This window comes from Petaurus breviceps, unplaced genomic scaffold (assembly GCF_028583685.1).
Source record: "Petaurus breviceps papuanus isolate PSGF00001 unplaced genomic scaffold, PetGlider_PUasm1.0 98, whole genome shotgun sequence".
Classification (NCBI taxonomy): domain Eukaryota; kingdom Metazoa; phylum Chordata; class Mammalia; order Diprotodontia; family Petauridae; genus Petaurus; species Petaurus breviceps.
In genome coordinates this window covers 7,627,975-7,640,006 of record NW_027187460.1, presented here as the reverse complement: position 1 = coordinate 7,640,006, position 12,032 = coordinate 7,627,975, and the positions used below count along the sequence as shown (strand labels likewise).

Below are 12,032 nucleotides of genomic sequence, written 5' to 3'. Positions count from 1 at the left end.
TGAAATTGAGATCCTGGAAGGACAAGTAATTTGGCCACAATCTCACAGGGTCTAAGTAGATCTAGAATGTAAAAAATGGATCTAGGATTAGAACACAGGTTCCACTGATGCTGAAGCCAATGCTCTCTTCCATGATGTGCTATCTTTTGAAAAACTATTTCCTTCTCACCAATGGAGGGGCTTTGTCCCCAAAGTGCCAAGTTCACCGTCAAAAAGTTCTTTGTTGTGTGCTCGGTGTAGCCAAAAGGAATCCTAGGATGGTAGTTAGTGGCAGAGATGACAGTATGATGCCTGACTTCCTACTGGCACCAGGACAAAGGCTTTTTCCTCTCTGGACCTCAATTTCCCCATCTGTAAAATGAGAGGGTTGGTCTTAGTGAACCTTCAAAGACCCTTCCGGATCTGAAAATTCTATAGTCCTAACACCAGACTAGAAGACACAATTTCATTGCTGAAATGGTGAAATAAAAGCCAAGAGGACAAATGGTCTGCACGAGGTCACAAAGTATTAGCCAACATGAGTGTGTATGAATTCAATGAGAATCCTTGAGGTTACTGGTCAGAACTGAGAAAGGATAGGTCTGAGAAGCCACCAGCCTTGTGACCTTAGATAAACAGTTTCCCTTCTTCTGCCTTAGTTTACCTACTTATGGAATGAGGAAGATGGACAAGATCATCTCTGGAGTCCCCTACAACTCTAAAATTTGGCATTTGAAGGCCTCTGCTAGGTGAGGGGTCCTCCAGTCTGAATGTTTCCTCATTCTATCCTCAGATACAGGTTTCACCTCTTCATAAAAGGTAGTTCAAAAGTCTCAGTACAGCTGCACTAAGATTTTTAGGACACCCTGAATATTACATCTAACTTACCTTTCCTGAATGGGAATCTCTTCTACACCTCCCTGTCCCTGAGTGGCCCCTGCTGCCACCCACCATCTGTGTAACCTGAAGTCACTTGGTTTCAACTTCCGAGGATGAGGCCTCAGATCCTACCCTCCTCCAAGAAGGCTTCCTTCCATGATAGATGGGGGGGGGGATGTTGACTCTGGAGTGAGAAAAGCCTGGGTTTACATCCCACCTTAGACACTTACACTAGGTGGCATAGGGGATCTGAAGCAAGGAAGACCCGAGTTCAAATCCTACCTCCAACGCTCACACTTGCTTTGTGACCCTGGACACTTAGCTTCTAAAAGATTTGGCTTTCTCATCTGTAAAATCAGTACTAGCACCTACCTCCCAAGGTTATTGTGAGGATCAAATGAAAGCATACATGCATAGCATGTTTGAGAACCTTAAAATGCCACATAAATGTTCACAAAATAATACTTATTGTTATTATTAAATATTATTTTGTTAGTATTTATAATATACTATTATAAGCTACTTCTGATCCTTAATTTCCTAGTCTGTAAAATGAGAATCATAATAACTGTAGTGCCTACCTTGGAAAAGCATGGAAGGGCTACTCCTGGAACCGGGAAACCTTGGATTCAGTCCCTGCCTTCTGTGTGTACTACCCAGGCAACCATGACCAAGCCCCTTAACCTCTGTGTCTCATTCAGGAGTCTTGGTCACAATGAGACTGTTAATCTGCATTGGGGGTAGAAGTTTTTACTCTGGGAGTTCCCCACATTGATGAAAATGCAGGACCAGACCAAAAAATAAATCAATAAACCACCACCACCTATCTCACAGGGTTGCTAGGAGGCCCAAATGGGAAGGTGGCTTATTGATTTAGCTGGAGACCTGGACCTTTAATTTTGCAATTTATGCAAAGTGTTTTACAAACTTTAAAAACACTATAGAAGCATCAGCTCCTACAATGCTTCCTTGACTGACTGAGGTTTCTCCCCTTCCTGCTCACCCTACCACTTGTTTGTTAAGAACACACATACTGTGTTTGTAGCATACATTTTCTTTTCTTTTGCTTTTTGGAGGGCAGTTGGGGTTAAGTGACTTGCCCAAGGTCACATGGCTAGTTTTTGCGTTAAGTGTCTGAGGACGGATTTGAACTCAGGTCCTCCTGACTCCAGGGCCGGTGCTCTATTTATTGCACCACCTAGCCACCCCATATAGCACACATTTTAATCACACTTTTCCCCTAAGTTGGACTTATATAAAACTTGAGAACTGGGAGGTAACACCGTGGTATATGCTTAAAAAAAGAAAAGAAAAGAAAAATCATGCAATTTTCTTTCCTAAAAGGATTCCTCTTAGAGGCCTGTCAATCAGCTCAATGCCTTTCAAAAAAGGGCCAGGAAGGAAACAGAGAAAGGTACTGGTTTTGGAGTCAACAGCACTGGATTCAAAAGCAACCTCTGCTACTTACTGCCTGTGTGACCTGAGGAAATCAATTAACCTCCTTGACCCTCAGTTGTCTCATTTGTCAAATGAGGGATCTGGACTAAACTTTGAAGTTTCCTTCCAGCTCTAATGTTCACAGCATAATGATGTTCACTCACTCTAGATGCTATTTTTTCACTTGGTAAATGATGAAATGCTAGTCTGCTCATCCTTGACTTTGCTTTACAAATCATCACGCTTTGCTCAAACATGTAAGTCCCATCTCTCCAACAAAGATGAATGGAACCTGTAAAATGAGTTTTTAATATAGTGGCTGACCTTTAGGTAGTGGTTCAGGGCTTGCAAAGGGCTATGGGAGCACCATCTTGAGTTTTACAGCATATCTTTGGGATAAGGGCTCCAGTCATTATTATTCCTATTTTATAGATGAGGAGATAGTCTTGTGGAGCTCTAGGTTACACCAACCATCAGGATAACCTGAAGCAAATCAGAGTTTCTTTCTGTTTTGAAGCAATTGGGGTTAAGTGATTTGCCCAGGGCCACACAGCTAGTGAGTGTCTAAGGTCAGATTTGAACTCCGGCCCTCCTGACTCCAGGGCCAGTGCTCTATCCACTGTGCCACCTAGCTTCTCCCACTGAGATTCACATTACAAGGGCTGAGGCTCTGAGAGGACATCTCAAGTCCTACCTTCCTCTCTGAAGATTTTCTTCACATGACTGACTTGGTCTTCATGACTCCTTATTATAGCATGGCTTAGAGGAATAGTCCTGAAGGCAGGAAGACCTGAGTTCAATTCTACCACATTGACACATGACATATACTATCAGTGTAACTCTAGGGAAATCACTTAAACCTTCAACGCCCTAGGCAACTCTCTAAGACTAAGTTTCTAAGAAAGAGTTGACCTGCATTAGTAGGTGGAGTTTACTTACCTGAGAGTTCCTTATACCAATGAAATTACAGCTCCAATCCCTGTCCTTCCTGACTCCAGAACTAATAATCTTTCTTCATGTTACCTTTTAACAGTACTTGCCCACAAAAGAAGCCATCAAACGAATTAATGGATGGGGGAGAACGTGAAAAAGTTAAGAGCAAATAAATTCTTACATTCAATAAACATTTGTTTGCTGAGTGCCTATTATATCTAAAACCTATGCTAAATGCAAACAAATGGAAGGTGGGAGGCAGTACGTCATAGTGGAAAGAAGTCTAGACTTAGTTAGCAGCAACACCTGGCTTAGAATACAGGATAAGCTGAGTTCTTCAAACTGTGTGTCCTTGGAGATGCAGGTTCAAATCCAGATTCTAACATATAATAGCCATGCAACATTGAGCAAAGCCACCAAACCTCGGATTCCTTATCTGTGAAATGGGGATGACAGCACTTGAACTACCTACCTTGAGCAAGACACTGAACCTCAGTTTCCTCTTGTGTGAAATGGAGATGATAAGGCTTATATTACCTACCTGTTGTGAGGACAGTGCTTGTTTTAAAATAGGACCAAAGAAGGAAAGTGATTTGTCCAGGGTCACATAGGAAATTTGAGCTTTTCGCTGTATATCACCATATCCCATGCAAAATTGGCTTCTATCTTTTTTGTTACCTAACTGTCCCACATTCCCCATTCTCGGTGAGGAGATGACATAAATGCAGGTGAAATCACATAACACTGACTGTCTTGTGACATTGTGTACAGCGCTAATCTGTTCCTTTATTTCATCCCTTAGTCAGGCACCTGGGATTTATTAAACACCTACTACGTTCCAGACACTGTACTAAGCACTGATAAAAAGAAAGGAACAAGATGGTCCCCGCTGCCAAAGGCTTAAAGTCTGACTATGTATTAACAAGATGCATGCAGGGTAAATCATAGATAGTCAACAGATGGAAACAGGATTAGAAAAGCTTCTTGTAGAAGGTGAGACTTGAGCTAAAATTTTAAGAAATCCAGGAGAAAGCAGGAGGCAAGAATAAAGAAGGAGAGAGTTCCAAGTGTGGAACAGAGCCGGTGAAAATGCTTGGAATAGGGACATGGAGTATCTTGTTCAAGGGACAGCAAGGAGGTCAGTGTCACTGAATCATAGACTACATGGTGGGGTATAAGGTGCAAGGAGACAGGAAAGGTAGGAAGGGGCTAGGTTACTGAAGCCTATACAAGACAAAGAGATTTTCTATTTCATCCTAGAGGCAATAAGGAGTCACTAGAGTTGATTGAATAGGGGGGAATAACATGGTCAGACCTGTGCTTTACAAAGATCATTTGAACAACTGAGTGAATGATGGACTGGAGCAGGCAGAGATTTCTGGTAGGCAGACCATTGCAATGGCCCAAGCATGAGGTGATGAGAGCTTGCACCTTTAGTAGGGTGGGAGCGTGGTCAGAGGAGAGAAAGGGGCATATGCAAGAAATGGTACCAAGTGGAGAGAACTTAGAACTAATTGGAATGCCACTGATTGGAACCTGCTAAAGGTACAAGCCCTCATCATCTCAAACCTGAACTATTGCAATAGCCAACTGGTTGGTCTGCCTGCCACAAGTCTTTCCCCACTCTAGGCCATCTTCCACTCCATTGTCAAAGTGACCTGTGCTTCTTGTGAACACCTATAGCATTCATCCTTTGTGTTGTCAGCAGATGACGTCATGGAGGAGGAGGGATGTGAGAAAGAATGAAGAAACCAGCACCTGACTGACCAGTGAAGAGGGATTCTGTATCAAGTAGTGAAAAATGAGGTTAGATGATTATGTGTGAAGGTAAGCTTGTAAAAGATTTTAAACACCAAACCCAGAGTTTGCATTCTACCTTGCCTATCCCACTGATGATGCCATGGCTAATTCCCTCTGCCCTAAACTAACAGCTACCATTCAGAAATACAATATAGAGAATGAATTTATTCTGAAAAGTATCTAACTTTGTATCACCAGAATAATACCAAAGGTTTAATAAATGCTTGTTGAATGCACCCCCTATCTGACAGTATTTTTAAAAAGGCAGGGAGCAACTTCTAAAACTTCTTATTGACTTAGAGTTGATTTATTTGTAAATGAAGCAGGAGAGAGGGGAGGGAAAAGTATGAATGAATAATAATTACTATATAATAAAAATAAATTACCCCTGGCTTCTAAGAGCTTATAGCCTAAAACAAATACAAGGGAACACACCAGGTAAACACATACAAGGTATACACACATAGCAGAAAGTAGACATGTATAAACAAATACACACACAAGACCCACAAAGTACACAAATATGGCACAAAAGAGAGAACACATATGATACATTTGCTTATTACACATGATGCATTGAAATAGTATGCACTATGCTCAGAGAAGACAGATATGCAAGGTATGTCCAGGGTACATACAGTATGGTATATTAAGAAGAGATATCAGAAGACTAGCCTTAGGCATGATGGAGATGAAGACAGTGACTTGGAGTCTGTAACACCAAGGTCACCCAATGGGCATCTTTAGTCATTGCCCCCCCCATGCCCACTCAGATATGTGGATCACAATCAGGGTTTCCATTGTGGCCCAGGATCCCAAGGGCAGAGGTCTTGACCATTTCTAGGGGTACAACTCATAAAATCTATGGACAAGCAAGGTGGTTCTCATACCATCAACCTGCCACGTTGCAAGAAAAAGGGCATTTTATAAATGAAACAATCTATACAGGGCATACTCTGCTGGTCTCATCCACAACACAGACTTTCATTAAGGAAGAACTCTTAGGGAAGCAAGATGTCACCTCCTGCTTCTTTTCAAGAGGACCAAATATACACCATTTAGCAGACTTTAGTAGACAAACCAGCACCTATGGGACAACTATCCAACTGCCTTCCTGCTCCAGTTGGAGCAGTATCCTGACCAGAAGGCTCTGCTTAAGGTAAGGAAGACCCAAGTTCAAATCTTCTGATACTTACTATGTGACCATGAGCAAGTCACTTAACTCCATTTTACAGAAGAGGAGACTGAGGCACATCGAGGTTAACATACCTGTAGCACCCACCTATAGAAAGTACTTTACAAAGGAAATTCCAATTACTTCGGGTCATTTTAAATAATAATATTTTTTAAACACAGTCAGTATGGCATGGCAGAAGGAGCTTTGTTGGACAGGAAACGGGGGTATAATTTCAAATTCTGCCTTTGTTATTCAATTACTGTTATCTATCAATTGTTATTACAATTATCTAAATTACTATTACTAGACTATCCCAAAAGTCTCAGTGCAGTTTGAATAACTCAAATCAGGGAAGTTTGGATCTAGTCAAAGGGCCACATTTGAGGACAGGCCACATGTTGCCTCGAGGCCACAGACTCCCCACACCTGCAATAGCTATTAAAGCCTAAAATTGCATTAAAACTTTTGAAAGTCCCTATATTTCCCATACATTATATTTTGATCCCATTCATTCCATACCTGGCTTTGGACCCAGAACAAAAATGGAAAAGGCCCCCCTTTTGTTATAATACCTTAATGCAGAAACCTTAGTTCTAGGAATAACCAAATTTTATTGGGTTCCTTTACCCTACTTCTATTCTATACATAAGGTGAGGGGTTTTCAGAGACTCTCGGGAAGGGCAATTTACTAGAAAGGTCAACTAGTTCTTCCCCTGTCTGCCTGTGGTGGGGCAACCCTTCAACCATACAAGGCACAGACGTTTAACAGTTTTAATCCCCTTCCATAAAGCACTTGAATAACCTGTAAGGGTGATGAATTTCTTTCTGTGTGATTATAGGCTAATTACCTAGCATCTCTGAGCCTCAATGCCCTCATCAGCAAAATGAGGATACATGTCATACTCACCTCCAGAACATCTCAGTTAATCTTCACAGCAGCCCTTGGTGAAGTGTTCTGCAAACTATAAAGCACTATGACATGTTGTTGCAATTTTTATTATTCTCTGCAGTCAGAAGACTTGGATTTGATAGTGACCACTTGTATGTCCTTGAGCAAGTCATTAAAAAATTATAGATTTAGTGCTAGAATTATCTAACCCAAACCCTTTGTTTTACAGATGAAGTAACTGAGCCCCAGAAAAGTGACTTGTCCAAGGTCACAAAGGTAGTAAGGGGCAAAGTTAAAATTTGAACCTCAATCCTTTCACTGTAAATTCACTCTTTCCTGTCCAGCCCTTTGCTTTTTCTGATGTGTGGCTCCAATAACACTGATTTCCTTGCTGTTCCTTGAACAGGACACTCCACCCCCCAACTCTGGACATTTTCACTGGCTGTCTCCCATGCTTGGAATACTCTCCTTCCTCATCTCCATTTCTTGGACTCCTTGACTTCCCAGCTAAAATTCCACCTTCTATAAGAAACTTGTTCCAATTCCTCTAAGTTACTGTCTTCCCTCTGAGATTATGTCAGATTTTCCTGTATATGGCTTGTTTATATATGGTTGTCTCTCCCATCAGACTATGAGTTCCTTAAGAGGAAGGAATGTCTTTGGCCTTTCTTTGTATCCTGAGTGCTAGCACTGTGGCTGGCACGTAGTTGGCACCTAATCAATGATTATTGATTATCGGCCCTGCAACTCTTCTCTGTTAGAACGATTAGATTCTAGCTCTCCTGACGTCAGGATCTATGCAAATGTCGGGCCAATTTCATCAGCAGTTTCAGAGGGATGGGGCAGATGCAGAGGAGGAGTGGGGGAGAGGGAAGGAGGGTTACAGATAAAGCTCTGGGGATGGGGGCGGGTGGAGAGGAAGCCATCCAGTTCTGAGGTCAGCTGAATAGCCTGGATAGGAAGAAGAATCTATGCTTAAGGAAAAGGGTCCAATGATGAGGAGGATAATGAGGATGTTGATAATTATGATGTCAGTATGAATAATAGCCCCTGGCACATTATATATAGCATTATGACGTTCTGAGTGCTTTTTTCCTCTGTTATCTCACTTTCTCTTCAATATGAATCACCAAAATAACAGTAGTTCCCTTGACCCTTTAACTTTTCTTAGTATCAGTTTCAACCTATGTTATGATTGGATTCAAATCACATTTTGGGTTTTTTTCCTGACAGAATGAACTAGACCAATACAGAATCTCCCCAGGAAACATCATTTCACTACCAGTCTCAGGAGAAGAACTTTTCAGGCTGTTCATGGGAGAAGAGCGAGGGTGTATGTAGGGAGATGTTCCAATTATTTTCTCTGCTTCAATAATTCCAGTAATGGGGGAATTCACTATCTCACAAGGTTATTTACAAACATCCCATCCGTTTTTTTTTTTTCCATGTGACTCTTCTGGAATGGGTTGCCTCATGAGGACTGCTGACTTCTCTGTCAATGAATAGGATTAAGAGTTGGCAGAACTGTCACACAAGGAGCTCTAGGCTACCATTAACTTGCTGGGGGAGCTTGGGAAAATCATTTGATTTCTCTAAGCTTCAGTTTCCTCTGCTGTAAAACAGGCTCCTTGGATGGATGATCTTTAAGCTCTAAAATATATATTAAAATTCATAATAATCATAACAATATTAATAATAATGAGGGCACCTAGTTGTCATAGTGGATAGAGCACTGGGCTAGGAAGACTCATCTTCCTGAGTTCAAATTCAGTCTCAGACACTTAGTAGCTGTGTAATCCTGGGCAAGTCACTTAACCCTTTTTGCCTCAGTTCCCTCATTTGTAAAATGAGCTGGAAAAGAATTGGCAAACCACTCCAGTGTCTTTGCCAAGAAAACTCTAAATGGGGTCATGAAGAATCAGATGTGACTGAAAAAGTCTAAACAGCAACAGTAATAATAGCAATAATCAGAGACTGGATAATCGCTCATCAGGGACGTTGAAGAGAGGATTCCTGATTCAGGTGACTTCAAAGGTTAATTCACCTCTGAGATCCTATGATGAGGGTATGTTCTTTTTAAATCAGGTTGGGGTCATTTTCAATGATGATGTTTCTTAAATGCTGTCAATGTGGCATAGGAGAAGGAGTTTGGGGGATACAGTTTCCTCTTTTGCCTTTGTCATTCAGTGAGCTACTGGAAGTCAATTTAATTAATTAAGCAATAGCATTTATCTGGCACTTTAAGGTTTGCAAAGTGCCTTCCAAATATTATCTCAGTTAATCTCCATAACAACTTTGACAGGTAAGTGCCACTATTATCTCCATTTTACAGATGAAGAAACCAAGGCAGGGAGGCTTGCCCTGGGTCACACAGCTAGTAGATATCTGAGGCCAGATTTGAACTCAAATCCTAAAACTTTATCCACTGACCTATTAGCTTCGGGTTTTTCTACTGTGAAATGGAAAGCTAACCTTTGGAACTAGGAAGTCCTAAGTCCCAGTTCTGTCAATCTTCCCTTCCTTTCCTTTGGATGGGCCTGAAACTGTGTGCCCTCCTCTGTTTCAGTATCCCTAAAAAGTGATGGGTCCACAGAGATATCTGAAGCCAGCATCCTCAGTCTGCTGACTTAAGCACATCAAAAGAATGTTTGCATGCATTCTTTGGGACTCAGCCTTCTTGAGTATAAAGATATTATTCTTGGCAGGGAGTGGGTATTGAATAGAGAGATATTTTTGCTGATATCCAGAGAGAGACTATATGGTTAGAAGTGAATAATAGTATGCCTGGTCCCCATAGTAATTATGGTACTCTTCACTTAATGTGACCAAGTATTTGTGAAAATTTACTTATAAATCAAATTATGTTTTCTAAGCATTCAAGGCATCACTTGGTTTTGCTTTGTTTTTCCTCTTGGTGATAGGGTGCTGAACTTGGACTCAGGGAGACTTGAATTCAAATTCTACCATCATCACTTGTTGTCTGTGTGAACAAAGGCAAGGCACTGAACCTAAGGGTCCTCATCTGTACAATGGGAACAATATCTGTAACATTTAGGAACTGATGGCACAGTAGGTGGCATGTTAGACCTGGAATCAGAAAGACCTAAATTCAAATTTGTCTTCAGATACTTACTAAGTTGTGTGACCCTGGGCTAGGCACTTAGGCTCTGACTGCCTTAGTTTCCTCTTCTGTAAAATGGGGATAATAATAACACTACCTTCCAGTATTGCTGTAAGGATAAAATGAGCTAATATCTATAAAGTGCTTTACAAACCTTAAAGTGCTAGTTATTATTATTAACTAGCTATGTGACCATGAATCACTTAACTTCTCTAAGGATCAGTTTCCTAATCATTAAAATAAGGACAATAAGAGTTGCAGCACATTTCTAGCCTGGCGGTTATGGAACTCAAATGAGAGTCTAAGGTGATGTGCAAATTTTCAAGCTCTTACAAATATCTATTATTACCGTTAATGTTGTTGTTATTACTGCCTACTACTCAGGCCTGTTGTGAGGATCAAATTAATGTGCATAAAATATTTCATACAGCTTAAAGTACAACATAAGCCTCTGCTAATGTTATTATGATAAGCTGGGAATAACCACATAACTAGAAAAGGGAAGCAGTCCTCTGCAGGCACCCCTCCGACTTTCAGGTCCCCGTTTGTTCTTCGGTGAGAGTAAGGCACCTCCCTTGCCTGAATTCATTTATCCATACAACATTCTACAAACACCTACTCCACAGAAGGCCTGGTGGCATATAGTAGGATTGAGGGGGAAACATAATAAGAAGGGAAAGGAGAGAAATTGAGTGGAAGAAGGAAGACAGAGGTATGTTTAGTGGAGGAACACATTGACAGAAGGGTAAAACAAGGCTCAGAGAACTAAATTAACCTAGCATAAGTGATACAAACATTATTATCCTCGGTTTTTTTTAGATAAAGAAATTAAGTTCTAGAAAAATAAAGTAACTCACCCAGAATAACACAGTAATTGGCAATGAGACGTCATTGCTTAAACTTAGTCTACTTATTCCTGGTGGTGTGCCCTCTCTACTATGCCATATAGTGGTTGGGAATCAAGATAACCTTTCTTTGGATGTGGGACCCCTATTCTCTAGCATGATCCTGCCTGTTCTTGCTACCAGCGTGCTCAGTGAAATTCCATGCCAATGGGGTGCTGAAGAAGACATAATCACCCCCAAAGAACAGCAGTAGATGAAAATTTTCTAGGTAAATTTCCCCATCACATTTAGCCACTAGTTCATAGGATGATAGATTTTTGTTTGTTTTTGAGACTAATCTCCCCATCCCACCCAGGGTGGAAGTACTGTGGGCACTCACAGGTGATCACAATACTGATAAGCTTTAAGCAGCTCCATTTTTCTAGCCTTGACCAATTTAAAACCCCTTTCAGCAGCCCTCCAATCCCAGTGGCACACCCTATTGTTACCAGAATTAGTGTGGACACTCCATTGGTTACAGCTCAGACCTCCCAAACTCAGGAGATCCACCATCTTTAGCCTCCCTAAGCAGCAAGAATTAGAGGTGTTTGCCACCATACCTGACACAGGATCACAGATATAAATTGATGTCCGATCCTTCACAGTAAGAGTCCAAAGGAAAAGTCTCAAGACATACAAGTGGTTTAAAAAAAAGCAGACACACTCCTAGGTCTATGAAATTCTTTACCAAGTTCTCTATAAGAAAAAAGTTATACTTTATCCTTCTAATCCTTGACTTGTGCATGAACTGGTGGATAACAAAAATGAGTAATAGTATCATAGAATCGTGGTACTGACCCAATGGCAAAGAGAAAGAACAGAACCAGTGGTAGGCACATTAACTTTGGGCCATACCATTACTAGAGCAAGGAGGAAGTGGCTTTAAGGATAATGATGTCATAGATTTTGAGCCAGACAGAAGAGACCACAAAG

At 41.1% G+C, this 12,032-nt stretch overlaps 1 protein-coding gene across 1 annotated transcript in view; it reads right to left on the bottom strand.

Moving 5' to 3' along the window:
- KCNK9 (potassium two pore domain channel subfamily K member 9) overlaps positions 1 to 12,032 on the bottom strand; it is a 199,789-nt gene that overhangs the window by 2,143 nt on the left and 185,614 nt on the right. The window lies entirely within an intron of this gene.